The sequence below is a fragment of the Erpetoichthys calabaricus genome, chromosome 1 (genome assembly GCF_900747795.2).
Source record: "Erpetoichthys calabaricus chromosome 1, fErpCal1.3, whole genome shotgun sequence".
In the NCBI taxonomy this organism is placed as follows: Eukaryota; Metazoa; Chordata; class Cladistia; order Polypteriformes; family Polypteridae; genus Erpetoichthys; species Erpetoichthys calabaricus.
Genome location: NC_041394.2, coordinates 174,513,489 through 174,535,421, shown reverse-complemented (window position 1 = coordinate 174,535,421; position 21,933 = coordinate 174,513,489). Strand labels below are relative to the sequence as shown.

The 21,933-nt window shown below is 40.9% G+C and overlaps 1 protein-coding gene across 1 annotated transcript in view; it reads right to left on the bottom strand.

Moving 5' to 3' along the window:
• Nucleotides 1-20,195, bottom strand: part of plxnb2b (plexin b2b) — a 93,837-nt gene extending 73,642 nt beyond the window's left edge. Inside the window, exon 1 of the mRNA XM_028808802.2 lies at nucleotides 19,838-20,195. The gene's annotated coding sequence lies outside the window, so the exon portion shown is untranslated. The remainder of the gene's footprint in view (nucleotides 1-19,837) is intronic.
• Between the last annotated feature and the right edge of the window lie 1,738 nt (nucleotides 20,196-21,933).

Here is a 21,933-nt window from a genome sequence, read left to right as displayed (position 1 = left end):
TAATAATACTATTATTTCAAGCCCAGGTGCATTACACAGTATTCACCAAATCAAAATAAAATAAGTCCAACTTGGTGATGACATCTTTACCAACTGAACCATCATTAAGGCAAATTGCATTAATATGGACCTTGCTTCAAGCTAAGCTATATACATAAAAAATAAACTTGCATTTATAATGCTATTTATGGTATAGCCCTACGGAAGCGTATTAGGGCCACAGTGAAGAAAAAAAATAACTACGTCGAGAATAAAGTCAACATGTTGACTTTATTCTCGACATTTCCACTTTATTCTTAGTTTATTTTGTCATTAAAGTAGAATGTCGTAAACTAAACTTCATCCTAAAATCAATGTTTAATTTACTAGATTTTCTCAAACCCAGTCATAACTATTGTAGCACATTAAATGCTTTGTGTTAAGTGTTCCCCAACCCAGTTGTTACTCGCTATGCGCTTCTTAAACTGACTTCCTCTGCACTAAGAGGAGGCACAGGCAGCTATCGCTGCACAGAATACATTCACTTCATGATATTCTAGCTCTCTGAAAATGTACAATGCTAAGATAAATACTTTATCATTTTCATCATGAAATGTATTAAACAGGCACGGTACTGTGGTGGTAGTGCTGCTTCCTCGCAGTAAGGGGTCCCCAGGTGTATATTCAGTGTAGAGAACTTTATGGCAGGTGTAACGAGGCTCCAAAAAAACTGGATGTATGAATGGGTATCGCACAGGTTTAACTGAAATATTGTGTAAATGCTGGGTTCGTGGTCTGGTGGTCGGTGACATGAACATACTGTAGAATTCAATGGATGTTGTTCTGAGCCGACTTTCTTTATTGCATGCGTGCTGTCTGTCGTACCAAACCCTTAGTTCCTATCCTTCCATTTTCTTTCTCCACATAACCAATCACCACACGATAAACGTCTTTGTGAAATTAAAACTAGTTATAAACTTGGACCTCGGAGTGTTCAGAAAAAAATTTTCGTTCTACATGTTTAATTATGCCAACCATTCAGGGGTGCGCCCATCCCAGCAAGCATTGTGTGCAAGGCCTGAACGTTGCGCCAGCACATCACAGGGTGAATACGAGCAATACATACACTAGCAGGGTCAATATAACATAACAAAACCCCACATCCTACATGACTTTGAAAGGAAACTGAAGAATACCGAGTAAACCCACCAGAAAAACATGCAAATTCAAGGCAGGGAACACCTGGGACCCCATTGCTGCAAGGCAGCAGTGCAACCTCCACGCCATCGTGCCCCCACATGATTAATACATGCTTTAATGCATTTCATCATGAAAATGATACCAAGTATTTATCTTAGCATTCTAAATGTTCAGAGAGCAGGAATATCATGAAATGAATGTATTCTGTGTGCTATCTGCGCCTCCTCTTAGTGCAAGAGGAAGTCAGTTTAAGAAGCACGTAGCAAGTAACAACTGGGTCGGGGAACACAACACAAAGCATTTAATGTGCTACATAACTTATGACGGGGTTTGAGAAAATCTAGTAAATTAAATATTCATTTTAAGATGAAGTTTAGTTTATGATGTTGTACTTTAATGACAAACTACGATAATAAAGTCAACATGTCGTCACACTATTACACAGTACCCAGGTACATTACACAGTATTGAAAAAAATAAAACAAGTACAACTTGGCTTGCAGTATTATCCAGTAGTATTGAAACAGTATTCACAAATTTGAACATAATGGTCCACATCCGACCTTTTAAAACCAAAATATCTCCAGACAACAGACACGGCTCCTTTTTTCGGCAAAAGTTCTTCTGTGTCATGTTCAACTTTATTGTCTGCTACAGCTTCAGTTTCAGAATGTTCTCTGTCCATTTTCACCGTTCAATATCTCCACTAATGCATGTACTCCGTTACATTCGTGTTTAGCGGTGCAGCAGTGGAAAAAGGTCCCCCTTAAACAGTTTCCTGCTGCGCCACATGCTGAACGTTGTTTAGGATATTTAAACTAGTGTTGCGGTATATGAAAAATCCATATCATAACAAGAATAAATAACATTTTTTGGTATGAACCGGTACACCGCCCAGCACTAGTTTTCATACCAGACTTCGTGATCAGTATGCAAATTTCCAAAAAATAGTCAGAATGTTGGGTACCACACAAAAGGCAAAAAGTTAGGGGTACCCTCTGATGTGATTGGTCTCTTCTTGTGGAACTTCGGATTGGACATCTGGAAGTTTGTGTCACAGGGTAGTGCTAAATAAATGTAAATTTTTTAAGCTTGGCATAATTACCAAACCAGTTTTAAAAGCATTAGGGGGAAAAAAAAAATCCTGACAACACAATGTTTCTTTTTTGGTGTTTTTTTTATATAGACATACCATCAATCTTATTTCCTAATAGATGTGTTTTTTTTTTTTTCTTAATTGATCAATAGTCCAAACCAACTCTCTGGTAATAGTGAAGGATTTGTTTACCACAAGGTGGCGACCACTGGTAAAAATACAAGCAGGAAACGTAAAAGATGATCTCAATAATTTGCCAATTCTCCCTCTGTTATTTATTAAGAGAGAAGCCCTGACCTGAACAAAGGTGATCCAGCTTTTCATGTATTTGTGTTGCAACTTTCATCTTTTAAATATATATGCAGTATTTCTTAACCCTTTAATCCTCCCAGTTCAGAAATATGTTAAGTGCTGGTAGGCAGCAGTGTAGAGAAATAATATTCAGTGCATCATTAGTCTGTGTGCTTAATACACTTTTTAAACTTGTGTAAGTATACTATTTATGAAATCTTATTTTTTCATAAATTCTATATCTAATTTCTCATTTTATCACTGTTGCTTTTGTTGCCTTTTATTATTGCTTATTTTTATTATCATGCTATATCAGTCTGTGAGAGTATAGTTTTTGGTCTCTGCCAGAGGAAAAACACCCAGGAAGGAGGAGGTGGTGAATTGTGAAAGTTTGAAACACAAACTGCTGCTATTCAGTCTAAAAATGAGATGCTTTGCAACATTCTGAAAGAAAAAAAAATCCCTAAAAACCTAGACAATCAAACATGTTTCCGACCTCCTTCCTACACTGCTATTATTTATTAGTTTTAAAAAAAAATATTTTAGTTCTTCACTGGCTCCCTACGTCATACAGAATCGAATATAAAATCCTACTAATAACCTACAAAGCCTTAAATAACCTCGCGCCAAACTATATCAGTGACCTTCTCCATCACTATGTGCCTGCTCACCCACTACGGTCCTCTGATTCTGGCAATCTTGTTGTGCCCCACACTAATCTACACTCCATGGGTGACAGGGCCTTCAGCTGTATAGCACCCAGACTCTGGAATGACCTACCAAAATTAATTAGATCAGCCGACTCCATGAATTCTTTTAAAAAACAACTCAAAATTCATCTGTTCAGGAAGGCTTTTGGCTCTACTTGACTTTATTACCCTTCTCTGTTTACTTCTCTGTCAAGATGCTCATGTAATCTGTATGTGTGTGTGCGTGCGCTAGACCATCAATTATGTTGTCTGTTACGCTTTTTTTTTTCTCTGAACTCACTGTTGTAATCTTTATTTATTTTATGGTACAATGCTATATACTGTATACCCTGCCATTCTTTCTTATATTCTGTAAGTGCCTTGAGCATGGGAAAGGCGCTATATAAATAAAATATAGTATTATTATTATTAAAATGGCCGTGTTGTCAACTCCCTTTGGCTTGACTCAAACAGCCTGGGGGGTGATCTGAGGCCTTCCCCCAACATACTGAAACCCATTCAATGATATCTACCAATGTAGTGTGGCAAGGTTGCTGGTTCAGTCTCTGTCATGGGCTTGCTAGCCCCTCTCTCATATGTGGTTCCTGAAATTCATCTATGAACAGTGTAGAGTATAGAATCCTAGGAAACTGGACTTCATTAATAATTCCAAACAATTTTCCACATGAGCACAAGTGTAAACATATTGAGAAAGTTGCTGGGTACGGCAGGGAAAATGTCACTATGTTCATGCATAAGATACATTTGGATATGAACCATTCATTACGGTTCTGTGAAAGCTTGCTATGTGAAACGTGGCGGTAAATTTAGATGGATTCTGAAGTAAGGCCTCTATGATCTATCCATGCCAAGGAGGAGGAGGTTCAGCGTGTTTACTGCCAGATGCTGTCTGTGCTGTCCGTGTCACCAGAGAAGGAGTGTGTATCTGTGCATGTATAAAGTGAGGTGCACAAGATGGTGGAAACTAAGTTTATGCAGCTTAAGAGCAAGAAGCATGCAGTAACCATGATACCTCCTAGTAAGATATGGAAATGAATTCTGTAATTAATATTAACCACAAAAATCTGTAGGAAGGTGAAGTTCAGGTCAGCTTCCTGTCACACTGGGATGCAAAAGCACAATGCCATCCCCCATTCGGACTATAAATATGAACATTTAATAGCTCTTCCAAGAATAATAATAGGTTGATACCATGGATAAAGGAGTGTAGATACAAAATATCTTCACCACCCCCCTGTCCTTTCTGCATGCATAAATCCTCTAATACTTGCAGTCTGCCACAGGCTCAAATGCATGGATTGATGATTGATTTAAAAAAAAAAAAAAAAAAAAAATCACACATAGAGAAACATTCCTTGTATGTTAAGAATATATTTTTAATAAATAAAAAGGAACAAAAACTTGTGCAATCAAGTTTTCCTGGTTGTAACTAAGTTTATGGCCAACATTAGAAAAATTTTTAAAATAGGTTATTCCATCCTGAAACAGAACACGGATGACACTATAGCTTGAGCACCAGTGTCCTAATAAATTCTTCTGGAAAGCAAAAAAATTTTTGAAAACCCTTCACCCAAAAATCATCTTAACCCAATGTCAATGCACTCTGGGTCTTTTGCCTAACCTAAACCTTACACTGCAGTGGGATTTGGCTAGGGTTATAAACTTGCAGTAGTCCATAACATTATGGGATTGGAGAGTTTCTTAGCATTCAAAGAATCAAAATTGCACATTTTTACAATGAAACTGTTGTAAATATGTAAAGCATATTAGAAAAGCCAAGCAAAATGACACCTTTTATTGGCTAACTAAAAAGATTACAATATGCAAGCTTTCAAGGCCTCTCAGGCAAGATGTAATCAATGTAATCATAAAGGCTAAAACGGTACAACACCCTAGTACTAAAGCATATAAAAAACAAATATTAGATTCAGAGAAAATGCACAAGTATATAATGGCTTAATGGTTGTTAAAATTTGTTTAATCTGCGCCTCTATTCTACGCTGTTTTACTCATTATAGGGTCATGCAAAATTTACACTGTCAAGATATTCAATCCAACAAAATTCACTCATATTGGGCCAATCAAATTCCCAATTAATAAAACCGGTTGCTCTATTGATCATGTGAAGAAACTTTTTTTTTGGGACCTAACCTGGTCCAAGTGGTTTTAGGATAGTGCCTTTGAAATTAGCAGGGAAAACTTTCATAGGGTCCCCAAAATCAGAGGGCTCATACCTCCCAGAAGGCCATCACAATGGCTTTGCCCCAAGCACACACTTGGATATTGTCCACCACCATTTTCTATTCAACAACCAACAGCATATTTCATTCAAGGCCTCTCACCGCAAATACACTCAAAAGGCACTTTACATTGCGAAACACAAATTCCTAAGAGTCAGGGACAGGTTTTGTGAATCCATATGTTCACGTTATTTTTTTTCACTCCCCTTCAAATCAAGCACGTGTTTTGGCCTCTTTTTTTCAATGTCTATAAGCCATACTAGTAGGATTTTTTATATTATATAATATAAATTTTACATGGCTATTTTATTCTTATTAGCTGCTTTTAGTTAATAAACAAATAGGATTCTTCTTCACATGGCAAAACATGCACCCACTGCCAAATCCTTTAAATACACAGGCAGAAAAAAATAATCCAAGAGAAACAAACCACAATTATTCAACTGAGTTTACAAATAACAGCAGATTGCTAAAAAGGATTGAATAGTCAGCAATTGTGAGGTTTAGAGGTAAAATGTGTGTGTGTGTGTGTGTGTGATATCATCGTAGAAAAACTAAGCGTGTGATTTCTGTTCAGTGTGCATATACAAGGAGATTAACACCACAGCCGTCTGTACTCCGTAAAAAGGCACAAAGGCACCAGCTAAAGAAAAGTCTATAGACCTAAAGCAAAGGGCACCTCCATTATGGTTCCTACATATAGAATCCTAAATGCGAAATGTTCGGAAATGATCTGAAGAAATCAAAAAAAACTAAGAGTGGGTAAAAAGAATGTTCTGATTACTTTCTCAAATGGATGGGTAATGTGTCAAAACTACAGCATATGTTACTGTACCTAGGATAGACAGATGAGTTATGTATGTGTTTTAAGAGCACGGCAGCAGATTAAATGACTTGCCTGGATACACATCGCAAATCAGTGGTGGGAATTCAACTGACAGCTTTTTAATGTACAATTCTGAGCTTTAGCCACTAGGCCATACTGCTGGCAAGTGTTGTGGTGTTTTTTTTTTTTTTTGTTTTTTTTTTTTAATCATCATCATCATCAATCTGTTTTACACCATAATTTGTTAGGGCTTGTCAACACTAATTGCACTTCCAGTTTTACCCTATCAGTTACTCTGCGATATGTATGTCATATGCATGAGCAGCGTCGGTAAGACTGACCATTGTGCTTCTTTGCAATCCTTGAAAAGGTTTTAAATACAAAATGGCCATTAAATGACCCGAAAATGATTCTTTCAACCTCTTTCTTGGTAAATAAAATATCTCCCTCACCATATCATACTCTCTGCAATTCGTATACAAAAATGCTACAGTAAATATCAATGTTTATAATATAGTAAAATAAGATAAAAATAAGCCTGTATACAGTATATGAATACGAAGCAGTAGTACATTATTTATAAAATGCTTACTATTTGGTAAATACAGGAACAGCAATACACAGGAGTATAGTGAATTATGTGCAATTGGAACATGACCATTAGACAGGCTCCTGATGACTCCAGGGAGCAGTAATTTAGTATTTTTGTGCAGAGTTGAATAAAGAATCCTCACAATAGCAAGAAGACTAGTGGCTCTTCTGTTTGTTAGGTTGGTATGTGGCAAGCGGAGTGTCGAACATATGATCTCATACAGGAAGCCAATGCAGTGGAGTCAACTGGGGGTGATGCGAGTACCGAAGACTCTGCTAGTACGGTAAATATTTATATACATACACACAAACGCATCCTCCTGGTGCAGCCTTTCTATTTTGAGCCTTTTACAAAAAAAAAAAAGCGCACCCTAAATTTTGAGCCACTTGCTACATTATATACATCGACATTTAAGCTCTCTTCCATTAGTTACTGCGACATTTTGTATATACCTCCAATGTTTGATTCATATGGAACCACTTTTAAATTCTACCTGCTATGTTATAAAATGTTATGCATGATAACAGGAATACTGCAATGGATTGAATGAACATGCCTTATCTAAATGCTACGTGCAAGTGCATAAATCAAAGGAAATGCAAATTTCAGTGATTCATCATCATCTGCACAACTTCCTGCTGGCTGGTTAAATGAGTCAACTGCAACAAGACCAGAGAGCGTGGGCCAACCCAACAATTTGCAAAGAAAGAGATGGGTGCTTATGAGTGAGATCATCTTGACACTTTCTAGGCTGCCTAAGACTCTGGATAGGGTTTTTGTTTTGTATGCTTCACCACAATCAACTTCCTATAATCCATGTTACTTTAGTCCACTTACAGAGACATCTAGTAGGAGCTGTGGTCTTGCCAGTTGTCCATCTGAACTAGAAACAAGGATTTTTATTTTTTTCTATTATGCTTTCACTAATTTAAGTCTGTGTTGTCATGTGGTCAAAATAATAGTTCTGAAAGATGCCTTTTTAACCACTCTCTTTAGTTGTTTGAATTATTTGTGTAAAATGGAATCCAAAGTACACTAGCACTTAAGGACAGTTCTCTGAAACTGCTAAGTGTGATGTGGATGTCAAAGCAGAAGGACAGAATGGGGGCACTGTGGAAAGAATAAGCAGTGCCAAAGGGAAAGAATTGAGTAGTACCAAAGAAGCAAAAATAACAATTGGCACCACAATTTCTTTCATTCTTCTGTGTTTCAAAGCAAATGTATTCGCTTTCTAGCTGCTTCTGCTTCCTAGTACATGAAAAATGTCTTCTCACATTTTGCAATGATTTTCATTGACAATGCTATTAACTATCTGCATACATGTTGCACATCACCTTACATAGTCAAGCGCAATTGGGAGTAGAATGAATAACTGGTAATCTTGCTGTGCCAGTTCCTACCAGTACTGTGCCACTACATTTGGCCCAATATGCCTTGCGCATTTTCATTTATTACTTCATACTTTGCACTTGATTAACCAGCTGTTTTAAACTACTAACACGTGTGTTTTTTTTTTTTTTTTATGCCAGCGAGTACTAAATGTTTACTTATGAAAAGCAGGCATGACTCTGGCCAGTACTGACATTTACTGTTTGCTCAGCCCAATTTAAACACTACCAACTCAGTTCACAGACTTTGGAGCCTATCCTGGTAATAGCTGGTGCAAGGTTAGAATTAAGCCTGGACATGGCACCAGTCAATTGCAGGATCCATTCACATATACAAGCACATGAGCATAAAGGCAATTTAGAATCTCTAGTTAACATAATGCATGACTTTGGAATGTTGGTAGAAAGCCCACACAGGCACTCTGAAAACATGCAAACACCAAATAGACAGTTACCAGGCAGGGGTTTGAGCCGAGGATGCTGGACCAGCACATGGTCTATTTAATACAGTTAGTAACTATACAGTTGAGCGAGTGTGCCTTGTGCTGCCAGGATAAACTACAGCTATGGTGGCCAAGGCTTTTCTTAATACTATTACACAAAGAATGCTTATTCACTCACTTTAGATTACAACCGTATAGCCTTTTATATAAAAACACTTTCACTTTCATCTTGAATTTTTCTCATTTGTTATGTAAGATTGGTATTGGAGAAATTAGATATTAGAGGCATCTTATAGTGGACATGGTACACTAAATATGAAATGGAACAATATAGTTCCTGATCTGATGATATTAGTTTTTATACATTTAAAAAAGCAGTTATATGAATACATTAAGTTTAAAAGGTTCACAAGTGTTTCATGTTTAAGTGTAAATAATAAATTACATAATAAATATTTAAAAAGCAACTACACTATCAACACTTAAGGAGTTGTACTTTACAAGAGGTGCTGCCCACTCTTTTCTGTTTGGTTCAATTTTTAGAAGATGGACCTGCAATAATAGTTTGATACTAATAATAACACTTACAAAGCATCAGTAAAGTGTTTATTCATCTCTGCAATGTGACTTCTCTTTGGAGTGGTGGCTGAGGTGGCTTAACTGAGACACATTTCTCTTGATATTACACATTTACTAGAAGATCTCGGAATCCTTAATTTTAACAAGTTATTTTACCATCATGTCAATATGCCACACTGCACAGCGATGAATAACCGATCTACTGATATTTTTTAAGTGCTATGAAGACTAAAAGAATCTTTTTGTTAAGGTCTTGTTACATAAGAGTAAATGATACATTTTTGCAGTGCCTAAAGTGTTACAGATCCATTTTACATGCACAGTTAGAGCTTACAAAATGGCAAAACAAGATTACTAAAAACCTGAATGAATGCAAGACAAAATGAGCCAACTGAAGTAAAGCATTTTATTCCTATCAAACTGATCTTATGAGACTTTTTTTATTTACATGATTTATTCAACTTTTTTTTGTTCAATGTTTAATACAAAATAGTTGTAAGTATAGATAATGGAAGGTCCATCTTAGGCTATTTTAAATTTCTACAGTTAATCCAATCAATGCAAAGAGATGTGGTCAAGTTAGAGGAGACGGGAAATGCATGCCAACATTTGAAAAAGTGACATGCCACATGAAGATATTTCCTCTTGGCACTTATTTGGCTTTGCACATGTTCCTTTGTGTGTGAAAGGAGTGTACATTATATGCAAGTACAATAGGTAATTAATGGCAGTGTGTCAAGTGCTGTAATTTTAGTGGACAACACAGTATTGATATATTAAGCCTCTTTAGGAAATCAAATTTGGTACTTTATTTGTTAAAGTGAAATTTATGGATACTGTGAAGTGCGTACATACTCTATCAAGCATTCACTTTTAAAAGGCAAGAGAGATGTATAAATATGGTCTTTTAATATGAAGACCTGCTGGATAAAGGTGATCCTTATCTAATCATAAATGAAAAAAAGTACCAAAAAAATTCAAAATCTCAGAAATATGACTCACAACAAATATACATGTGAGGGCAGCATATTGTGACATGGTTAATGCTGCTGCTTCTTCATAGTTTCAGAACACCGGGTTTTAATCCCAGCCTACTTAGGCTCTATGTGGATTTGTCTCTGGTTACCTTTACACATCCCAAATGAACTATACAATTGTCTGGAACAGGTGTGATTTGAGTCATCCCTGTGGTGATCTAACACTAACTTCTGGGAGAATTACTGATTTGTGGTTGAAAGCTGTCAAGGTAAGAACGCCCAAAATCTGTAAAATGAGTAAGTAGCTATACAGAATGAATTAATTTACAAATATCTAACCAAAACCTCCCTCATCTTGACGTGTGTCCCGTGAAATCCAGTATTTAGCGTTCTTCCTACAACGGCTTACTTTTTCATTACAGAAGTGTTTTCAGTTCTGGTGAAGGTGTGCATATTTTTGACAATCGATAGTAAAATGGTTCACCATGCCATTTGCAAACAAAGTGCAGAGTTGGCCCCAGCCCCTCAGTCTGAACAAATTGGCAGAGCTCTGTCCCAGCCTCTTACCAATACATCATTGTCCTTTGATTGTCAGGGCACAAAGTGACAAGGAGGAACAGGAGTGCCAGCCAAGTGGGTCAGGTCAGATTGGACCAGCTGCAGGCGGGGGGAGGGCTAGAGATCAGCCAGATCAGGACAGAGGCGGATTATGGGGCCTTCAGATAAATCAGTTTTTGATGGGATTAATATCTCTTTCATACAATAAACACAGGCAACAGACTGGCACTAGAAAAATTATTCAATGAAGCCAAACTCTGGCCAGTAGGGCGGGTGTGGTCATGCTGTGTCATTCAAGACATGTAGAAACATTTACTGGCGACTAGGACTTAAATATAGGACAGATATTAAGGGATTCTTCATTTTGTTAAGTGCGCCCAGTCTCAAGCCAAACAGAAAATGTAATAATGGTAGTGGTTGTAATATCAATTGTACAGTGAAATTCTTATTTGCATGTCTGACCAATATTCAACAAGTCACCACTTTCTGGTACCATAATAAACAAATTGTATTGAAATAAAAACATTAAAAAAAAATAAAAGGACTCTTTTCAGGTCATTATGTTCTTTGTGAAATTTAATGAATATGAAAAAATCATGCTGCTTTTAAAGTATTTGGATCTAGAAGTTTTATGGATTACAGTACATGCCCAACTTTTAAAGAAAAAAAGCGCTTCTTGTACTATTTTTTTTTATGAACAGTTGGCGGTTCAGTTCTGCAATTTGCAAAACTCTAAACATTATCCTAATTTCAATAATGTTAGTTTTTTTTTTTTTTTTTTAAACTGAACCAAGCAGAACCAACAAGAAAGAATCTTCGTTTATCTGTGTCACCCTAACACTTCACTGCTAATCCAACTAAACTGACATGCTGTAGTCCACTCACCACCAGTCTCTTTCTGCTGCCTCTTCACTTAGAACTAATCAATCAAAATTGATTGATTTGTACTTTGTTTTACTGTACTGTCTAGCTGTCCTCTCTGGCCTACACCACACTGAGGTCATCTCAGGACTGACCCACCTCAATGGTATATATTCACGCACACATGCTCTTGCTGACATCTACACGGCTCCCAGCTACCCACCCATGACTAACCCTATGCCATGTAGCTGCATATCCAGAAGTAATCCACAGTAATACCATTTTGTCATATACTCGGGATAAATCGGTCCGGACACACCCTGGATCTTTTTGGACTACTTCAAACTTCTAGTTTAGTCCTTGAGTAATACCTAAGCTGTGCTACTGCCTTGCCATTTCATTGCAAACAGCATATACACCCAATGTGGAGGAGCTGTTGGGCTGGCAACCCTCCTCCTTTATGCAAGTGACACAACTTCCAAAGAAAAATGGCAAGAAATAAAAGAAACAAAGAAAACTGGAGTTGTGATGCCACTCCTAATGACCTCTGCCCTTGCTAATGAAGTACAGCTGTTGGCAGTCTAGCCACCATGGGGCGGAGACTGGTGCTGCTTGCAGAAGAACATGCTGGTGAAGGCATTTGCGTGACAGTGCAAACAGACTAGAGTGCTATGCCTTAAACTCACCAGGCCAGTTTTCAAAGCACACGATAAAAATAAACAGGAACTACACCACAAAATAAGCAAGGCATTGCAGTGGTATACCAATAACTGAGTACTGAAACAATGGTACAGTCATGTCCCTGGTAGGGATTGGAAGTAGATATGCCAGTTAAACCCAGTTGGTTATGGCATGACCAGGCTAACCAGTTCATCTATTCTGGGAGGCACTCCTCTGTTACACCTCTGCCAGAACAGTCAGCTAATTTGGCTGGACTCCCTGTTGTTGTATGTCACAAAAATCAAACTCGCCTGTCCAGGGTTCTCTTTCCTAAGCCACCTTGGTCAAAGCATACTGCAGACCTCTCCCACTGGACATGAATGAAAAGGGTATGAAATCTCCTGCTGCCCCTTTTGGTCACCAATCAGTCTTGGCTGTGCTGCCTCCACACATCTGCTTTCACTCAACATTCCAGGCTGCCCCGCCTCTTATGCAACATGACGTCTCGTGCTGAAAACAGATTCACAAAGAATGTCCCAGTCAACCAGACCTCCTGAGTGAATGCTTGGAGTATTTTGCCCAGCAGTCCAACCAACAGGAGGATGGGCAGACCTGCCCTGGTGGACAGAAGAGTGACACAAGTGAGTTAAACTCCTACCTCAAGCACAAAAGAGTTTAAAGCTGCACATTCTTGAATAAGGAAGAGACCACAACAAAATGTCTGAGTTACTTCCCAAAGTGCCTCCTTGAGAGTCAGCAGTCATACTTGCTTACCACTCTCAAAAAGCTTGGCCAGGACACATTAGCTATATGGAAAATGCCTTTGCTGTCTGACCTGTGCCAATCAAACTACTGCTGCAATTGCTATGTTATCTGAAAGGCTGGTAGAATGCAAATGAGCTGAAGACAGCCACCTCTGACAAACATTATTATATAGTGACATTCATTCCATTACAGACTTCAAGCAGTTCAATGAAAAAAAAAAATAACTGAGCTTTGGATCAAAAGCCAGGTCAATGCAGGACACACTCCTACACACACCTATATGCACTTAATACCTCTCAAAGCAAATACCACCCTGAGGTGCTTCAGAGGACAATCTCTAATGCTTTATTGTTCATGCAGTATGAGCTCAGGCCCCTTTAGGCGGGGGTTGGTTTCCAGTTCTCCTGCTCAGCCACTTCTCCTTACAGACTGTCTTGAAAGCCTGAAGATAAATCTCATTGTATATTAAACACCAAGGGACTCCCAACACCCCACCCCACAGTGGGAAAAATGTAACTTCCTTGTTAAAAACCCTGAGTGAAACACACATTAGCTCAACAGAGTAATCACAGAAGAGTGGTTCGATGGGGACAATGGGTACCAGAGAGCATCGGTGTCAAAAGCAGCGATGTCGCCAGCATCACTGTAGTCTGGACTCTGTAGTGGGGGAGTGAAGATGGGGGTAGCCTGCAGCCAGTTTACTCTGGCTCGTATCCAAGGAGACCACAACAATTGTACAATTCACACACTGGAATAGATATATGAAGGAAAAGCTGGCAGCCAAGGATCTGCACAAACATGGGGCACAGGATGGCCTCACACATACACTCTAATGAAACCTGCCTGGACAAAAAGAGCGAACAAAAACCTAAAATCAACTTGAGTTGTCTGCCTCCCTGGCACAGGGGGCTCACACGTTATGACTTGCAGCAACCCCCTTCCGGGACCCGCGTTGCATCAGCGCCCCAATTAGCAATATGTGTCTGGGGGCCAATTATTTCCAGCCAGAGGCGCGATTTCACAGCTCCTCGAATCAGCAGGCAAAGTGTGCCCAACTGAGAGGAGGTGGAGGAAAGAGAGAAAAATCACTGGGAAAATGCCCGCACAGTCACGGGACTGAGACACGTGCTGAGCGATGGTAGCGACAGATGAAAGGCGCTACATCATTTCCCATCCTGCCAAAGCAAAACATTAATAATAACTGGGTAATAAGGCTCTCATACAGACATATGCCTTTAAAGCATTACTTGTCAAACGCCATCAAAAGGCTCAAGGGTTATGGATTGAAGCAGAACTGACAGACGTGAAGTTCTGTAGTCCTCAGCTCATGTACGACACCCCATCAAAAACAGCGACCGGATGGCTGCCTTCACAAGCGAGTTCTTGCATGCACACATTCAGTAAACACAGACTTGGGCAGCTGGGGAAGAGTTGTGCTGCTTTTGAACGCCTACACCAGCTGTAAATGGAAAGCAGCGCTGGTGATAATCCATCCCTCTGGCTCACGCCTGCATATTATTTTTAGGATGAGATTTAGATAATGAAGTGGGTATAAAAGCCCAAGTGACACTGTGCATAACCAGCCCATGAGTGTGAAAGCAGAAACTAAGGGGATAAAAACACCAATGTTGTTGAAGGGGGGTTTGGTATACCTTCTCACTGCATTTTTGACCCTAAGTGCCCATCAGCAAAGCAAATCGCTCAAACCACTGTCACCAGTATTGTCTATTTAAAGACTGATGCTATTGCAAAAAGAGCAGCTATCACTGCAAATGTTGACCATTGTCTCAACTTATTTGAAGCCAGCCATCCTCATACTGCCCTGATATCCCAACATGTAACATTAGACCAGGATCAGCCTCCAGTAATTTACTGAATAAAGCAATGGACAGACGCAAGGTACAAGCTGGCTCTGACTTGCGGATAAAGAGCTGTAACTGTCACCCCTCCTACAACAGAGCCACATTTCATGGAACAAAAGAACAAAATCTGGACGGGACACCACTCCAATAAAGCGCGTATTCACTCAGGCTGGGCCTTTTTACAGGTTCAGGTTTAAATAAGATGTGTTTGATGAAGCCAGATCACCTAGGGAAAACTGATACAGACACAGAGACGACATGAATGCTTCACGTAGACCACGACTAGCATGGGAATTGAACACAGGTGCAGCCGCCACCCAAACAAAGTTATGTGTACAAACTACAAAAATGAGAAACGTGTTTCCATACTAGAAATGTCCAGCTGGAACCAAGTCTCTGGCATTGCTGTCATTCCTGGGGCTTAATTCAACTTCCACTGGGAATATGGCACTGGAATTCCCAGCCAGATCTGATTCCACTCCTAAAGAGGCACAGCTGGTAGCACCCTTCAAGGGCATAGAAGTGACAGGACAGCAGCAGGCTGAACCAGAATGGGATGAGATCTGACCTCATAGCCAGAAAAAAACAGTCCTGCTTCATTCTCCCAGATAGACTATTATTCTCCCATTTGGGTGGGGCATTATCCCACATTTCACCTAACACATTCCTGAAAAGAAAAGCAGACTGTGTGGCAGCAGAAGCAGAACACACACACATTGTACACTACCAGTGCCACCCTCTGACACACCCTTTAAGGTTCAAAGTCCATTTGTCAGCACTGTTGCATTGTAAGCTTTTTCTACTAGCCTCATAAAACAGAGAAGCCCAACGGTCTTGGGAGTCTCATACACACAAATGGGTTAACTCTCTGGCTAAGAATGGCACTCATCTTTTCATTCACCACATGGCTGATTTATGTGGCACAACCCGGTTTTGAGTTAATAAACACACACACACACACACACACACACACACACACACACACACACACACACACACACACACACACACACATGCACTGGGTCAGCCAAGCAGCTCACCCTAATCCAACACTCTGCTTTCATATTGTTAGTGAATAATCAGCTTCCAGGATACAAAGTGGGAAAATGAGAAGAGGGTGGGGGAACACAGGCTGGCACGAGTACGGAGCCCTTCATGAAGAGAGTGTGGTGAGCATTGCCTGGATCTGTAATAGGACAACTGATAACTTGACGGGCAGTGTCAACTACTCACACAAAGGAAATATGAAGTAGTAAGACTGGTGAATAACTGTAGTACTTCCATATGGTTGGGTAGACATCACCTAGTGTGAAGAAATTCACTCCGGAAGGTAAGTTCTTCCCAGTGCCCACTGGCAACAAACATACAGATGGCAAGGACATAGTCTGGGTCATTCTGATCTACTGATGGCATTGATGACTTTCTGGAGTAAATGCTTGTCAGTTAGGAAGATGCTTGCACTGTATGACAGAACATCCTTCCAAGCTCCCTTTAGTATCTTCATTTTTTTGGATGCGTTTTTGTCAAGATGCTTGGTTTGGATATCTGTTAATGTGCTTGCTGGGATATTCACCAACTTCCTTGCAACCCTGATCAGGATTAAACAGGTTTAGAAAACGGAAGGATGGAGGTATTGTAATCTACCATATAAAGCACTTTGTGACTATGCATGCTTATAGTCATGCTATACAAACTAAATTTAGATTGAACCTGCTGCCCCCCCCCCCCTTACTGCCACAGTGTACTACTAAGAGGATAATACCCAGAGAACAAGTGACTAAGGTGGCCTCAAATCCCATTTTTAATTTGCTGAGTGACTGAGTAATGAACATGCCAATATGTACTGTTAAAAAACAAACAAACAAAAACACTTGTAAGCAATTGTACAACAAACTTGTAAACATCCAATGGCTTTCATTATAGAAGGGCATCATAGAATTCTATCTGTCTACCATCCATCTTCCTAACCCATTTATCCATGGCAGGGTTGTGGGGCAGCTAGAGCCTATTCCAGCAGCCATGAGGAATAAGGAAGGAACAAAAACAGGACAGGGTGCCAGTCCATTGCAGGGCAAACACACACACGCACCACAGGCCAATTTAGCATTGCTAATTCATCTAACTTTAGACAGTGGGACGAAACCCACACAGACATGGGAAGAACATGCAATCTCTACACAGGGAGTACCCAGAACACAAACTGTGCTGCCCTCTGTCTATTTACAAATTTCAATAATCAAATTGAATAATTTGTCCTATACATTTCTGAGACAGACTTGGCACTATCTAGCTCTGCCAGTTGATACCACCTAGTAGAAAGTGGTACTTTTTTTTACACTATACGTGCAGGTGGCACTGACATAGAGGGACACTGATCCACAGGAAGACCCCCAGACAAGAGTATACATGTGAGCTTCCTGCCCTGATAAAACCAGATATTACATTTGGTCTTTTGAAGGAGTGGTTTACAAACGGAATTCAAATAGACCTAATTGCAGACTTTGTTAAGCAAGCACTTTGGGGTGACCCTACTGACACCTACGTGGCACTATAGCATTTCACCATTAAAAATCTGCAGCTCTGACTCTTCACCCAAACCATTTCAGAGAAGACTGAAACTCAGAAGAATGTGATCTGGGCATTTTACCAAAGTTCAACTTGACAAACTAGCAGATGCTGGAAGGCGAGCTCAATTTGCATGTGTGTGCGTGTCAGTACTGGCTAGTCCAGCATGTGGGGGTAGGGATTTGGGGCACTTTATTGCAGGTGGGAAACATCTTTTGCTGGGTTTTTCCAAAGCATTCCCACCATTCCAAGACTTTGCTCTGGTGACTCTTGGCACCAGTTCAACTGCAAAGGAGGGCAATAGTTTGCAATTTGAATTTTAAGCTTGGCTCAGCTCTGTTACTAACTCCTACTGCGCCAGTAAGTCACCACGTGATGGTGAGTCAGGCTGCTCCTTGTTTTTGTTCCCCTTATTTAATCTCAGTCCTTTTAATCAATCACCATAATTCTTTGCCAGCCATGTACTATAAGAATAAACACTAACACCATATGGTGGCAGGTTCAAATTTGAGTAATTTGAGCATGTGTGATCCCTGTGCAGGTTACCATATGCCCACATAATGCCAATTTGAAGGTAGTACCTTGCCAAATATGCAGGACAGTGCATTGGAATGTGCTTGCTTTCATTCATCCCTGTGATGTAGTGGCAACCCATTTATGACTGTTTTCTTCCGTGAGCCCAAGGCAGCCATGAACTGGATCAAACAGGATTAAGAATATTCATCCATGTAAACTGTTTAAATTCCATACACTGTATTTGAAAACTTTTTAAATGGTGAGCAACTTTTTTGTCAAATGTATAATTTGTGGATTGTGTTAGTGGCATCGCCCATACCCAGTGTTTCAGTTATTCAACTGGAAATCTCAGGCTGAACTTGATGTCTTCTACAAAGCACACCACATTCAATATAGATAGGTAATAGTTTCAAATATAAAGAAACGTACATTGGGGGAGAGCCCGCGCAATTAAAATATCAGAATAATAGTATAATAGTGTTCATTTGGGTTTTCTGCTAGAGGAGACTGAAGTCCGGGTTCAGGCCCAGTCCTGATCTGCACGGGATTCTAAGCATTATCCATCAGCTTTAATGTGGCGTCGCGAGACCGAGTGATATACCTGGCGGAGCCACACCGTCGCCTCTGGACTCCCACGTTGTCGCGTTTCCTAACTCCCTACCTAGACATTTCTCATATGTGTGTAACTTAAATCGTGTGAAAAAAAAAATGGAATTCTAAAAAATGCAGTTCACTAGCACTATTCCCTGAGGGTTAAAAAAAAAAATCTGCTGTCGAATTTGTGGTTCAAGATCCCTGGGATCCAATCTCCACAAAAGCTGCCCGTGAACAGGACGTCAGTTTATGGCAAGGACACGAGCACTAGCGCTCACACTCCCACACACCGGCACAAAGTAGGGGAGCTGATTAACCTAAGTGTTTGGAATGTGGGAGGGAACCGGAGATTCAAGCGGCGCGGAGAAGTACGTGAATCGTAAGCGGGCTGGGAATCGAACATTGGCCCCCTGAAGCTAAGCACACTACCACTCTATTTGGAAACCAAACATTGAACTTCACCAGGTGTTTTAAGAAAGCCGAGTCAAAATGCGTCAGCATGGCCACTAAAAACTAGATCACAAGCCCAGCGAGCAGAACCCTTTCACCTCATGCTGGAATGACGTCCCAGATTAGGGTCCTATAGAGACCTACACTCGAGAGGGGGAAGGGGATCGTGAACTTTTCTGCTTGGCCCGAGGAGTCGACAACCAAGGAGCATGCCCGGGGGGTATTTCACACCCCAACGCGACACGCTTAACAAAGTTATGTTTCTCTCGTTAAAATCGCTCGATCGCCAGTGTCTGGGCCATGTCGATTCGCTGTTGCTGGTGACACATATGGCTTACGCTGCAGCTCAACTCTCTTTCAAAGTTTCCCCAGCTCCCTGTGCGCCGCCCCCACAATCTGATGGTATCGGGAAGCCATTGCTATAATACTGGCGGGTCTCACACCCGAGGGGTCTCTCTACTAGAGCCGTTGCCAGCCTCGATTTTACAGTGCCCATTCGGCACACTCAACAGCCCGCAATGAGAAGAGCGCACGGAAGTTTCTGGTGCCCTCGAAACACCACCTTCTCCAGAAAGTCTCGTTAAGAGTAAACTATCAGCACAGGAGAGACGGGAATGCTGCGATCAGATGCCCAGACAAGGCAGCGTGCGGCCCCAAAGCCCCGCCCGGCCTCAGGAACACTCACCTGCAAGTTGTAGGAAATCCAGCCACAGCAAAAGCGCCGATCCGCAAAAAGAAAACTTCACATCCTCGGCTAACCAAGACCGCTCGCAAAATAAAAAATGAAAGGAAAGAAGGAGCGCCTCAGCAACAGCACATCCCTCCGGATTTGCGCAACAACCCAAGAAAACAACAAAGCGGCACGTCCCTCCGCCCGATTGTCTGCTTGTCCGTCCGTCACCCTGTCTGCTTCGCCGCCTTGTCCAGGAGACGCCCAGGTGCGCAAACGATCACATGACTGCCACCAGGTAAAGCGAACCTCTGGGAGATCGAGCTTGGAACTCTGCTGCCTCCGCCTCCAAAAACGACACAGTGTCTGTCTCCTCTAAAATGAGAGGGGAGGACGGAGGGAGAGCTCGGCCAACAGAGTCGCCTCCCTCCGTGCAGTTGGTGGGAGGAGAGATCGGCATGAGAGTAAGCCCCCACCCCTCGACCCCTCTCACGGCTCTCGACCGGTTCTTTTCCTCAGCTCCCCACTGCTTTTGCTGTCCTCCTGTGTCAAATCGCCCCCCTCCCCCGACCGATTATCGACTTCGCGCTCTTATGTAGCAGCTTAAGCTCAGCTCCCCTCTTTTATGGCGAGGGCGGAGAAACAGGAGGTGGGGTTGGTGGCGAGTTTGAGTTTCTAATAGAAAGCGATCTTGCCAGATAAAAAGCATATTTCCCATTTGTATATTTGGTTGGCTGAATCCAGGATTTTTTATTTGGGTAATGTATCTTGTTACCTAGCATTATACCAGAGGGAAGCCGAAACGGTTTCTTTTCATCTTCATTATATTCCATTAAGTTAGGCGCAGTTAAGTGAAGACGAATTGGACAGGTTATAAAAGCGAGCGAAATCTTACAGATCGTGAAGTTTTTGACAAAATGGAAGGAAACTCCACTTCTCTTCACAATCAATCTGATCGTATTCAATTATGGCAGAAACATTTTTGCCTCCATTTTCAGAGCAGCTATTACTGATTCCGGACGGGATGCCATTTAAGAGCGAGCACGCTTATTTTACAGTTGCATGTGAACGTGCGGCTTCTTGAGACTTAAAAGAAAGCCCGAGTGCGCAGTGCGTATTTACAAGAACACAGGTAAATCCACACCGGTCGTAAACCCGAGTACTGGAGCTGTGATGCGAAAGTGTCACACATTGCAACTTTATGAAACTGTATACGTGTCATTATTTAATACGGAATGGCAAATCCTATTATGAATACCTTTTTAATAAAAACATGCTTTGTTTTTTTGCACCATTTTTGGCCCAACATCAAGGCGAGTCAGACTTTACCTTGACAGCAATACAGTAGATGTTAGGTAGGTATAGATCTAACCATAGCATTCATTCCTTTATTTTGCTAGTCTGCTTATTCCAGTACAGGTTTGCAGGTTGCTGGTCCCTGTCCTGGTGGCATCAGCTAGTAGGCAGGAACCCTTTGCAGTGCATGGGCCAGTTTTATACTCATCAGGCATCTTAATCTGCACCTCTTTGGGGTGTAAGAGGAAACTGGGGTACACTCTTAAAAATAAAGGTGTCAGAGTGGTTTTTCAGAGCGATGGCATAAGAGAAACATTTCTGATTCCCAATAGAACCATCCACATGAAGGTTACAGAAAGAACTTTTGTTTATTTAGATCCCAGACAGCATCCATAGATAACCATGATGAGATGAACAGATTTGTGAAATACCACTGTGCTCATTGCCTGGGATGGGGTTTAAACCCAGCAGTGTGGAACTGTGAGTCATTAGCAAAGGTTACAACTGTGCTCGTCAAACCATGTCTTTATGGACCAGGCTTTGTGCTTAGGGTCACAGCCTTGATGAAGCAGAAAAGGTGGGCCTTCCTCAACCTGTTGCCGCAAAGTTGGAGGCTCACAATTGTCTGAAATGTCTTTCTATACTATAGCATTAACAGTACCCTTCACAGGAACCAAGGAGCCTGACCCTGAAAAATAGCCGAAATTATTATCCCTCCTTCACCAAACATTACAGTAACCACTATGACGCATAGAGTACTGAAACCCATTTTTGTCCATCAGACTCCATCAAATGGTGGCAATGCCTTAAACCAC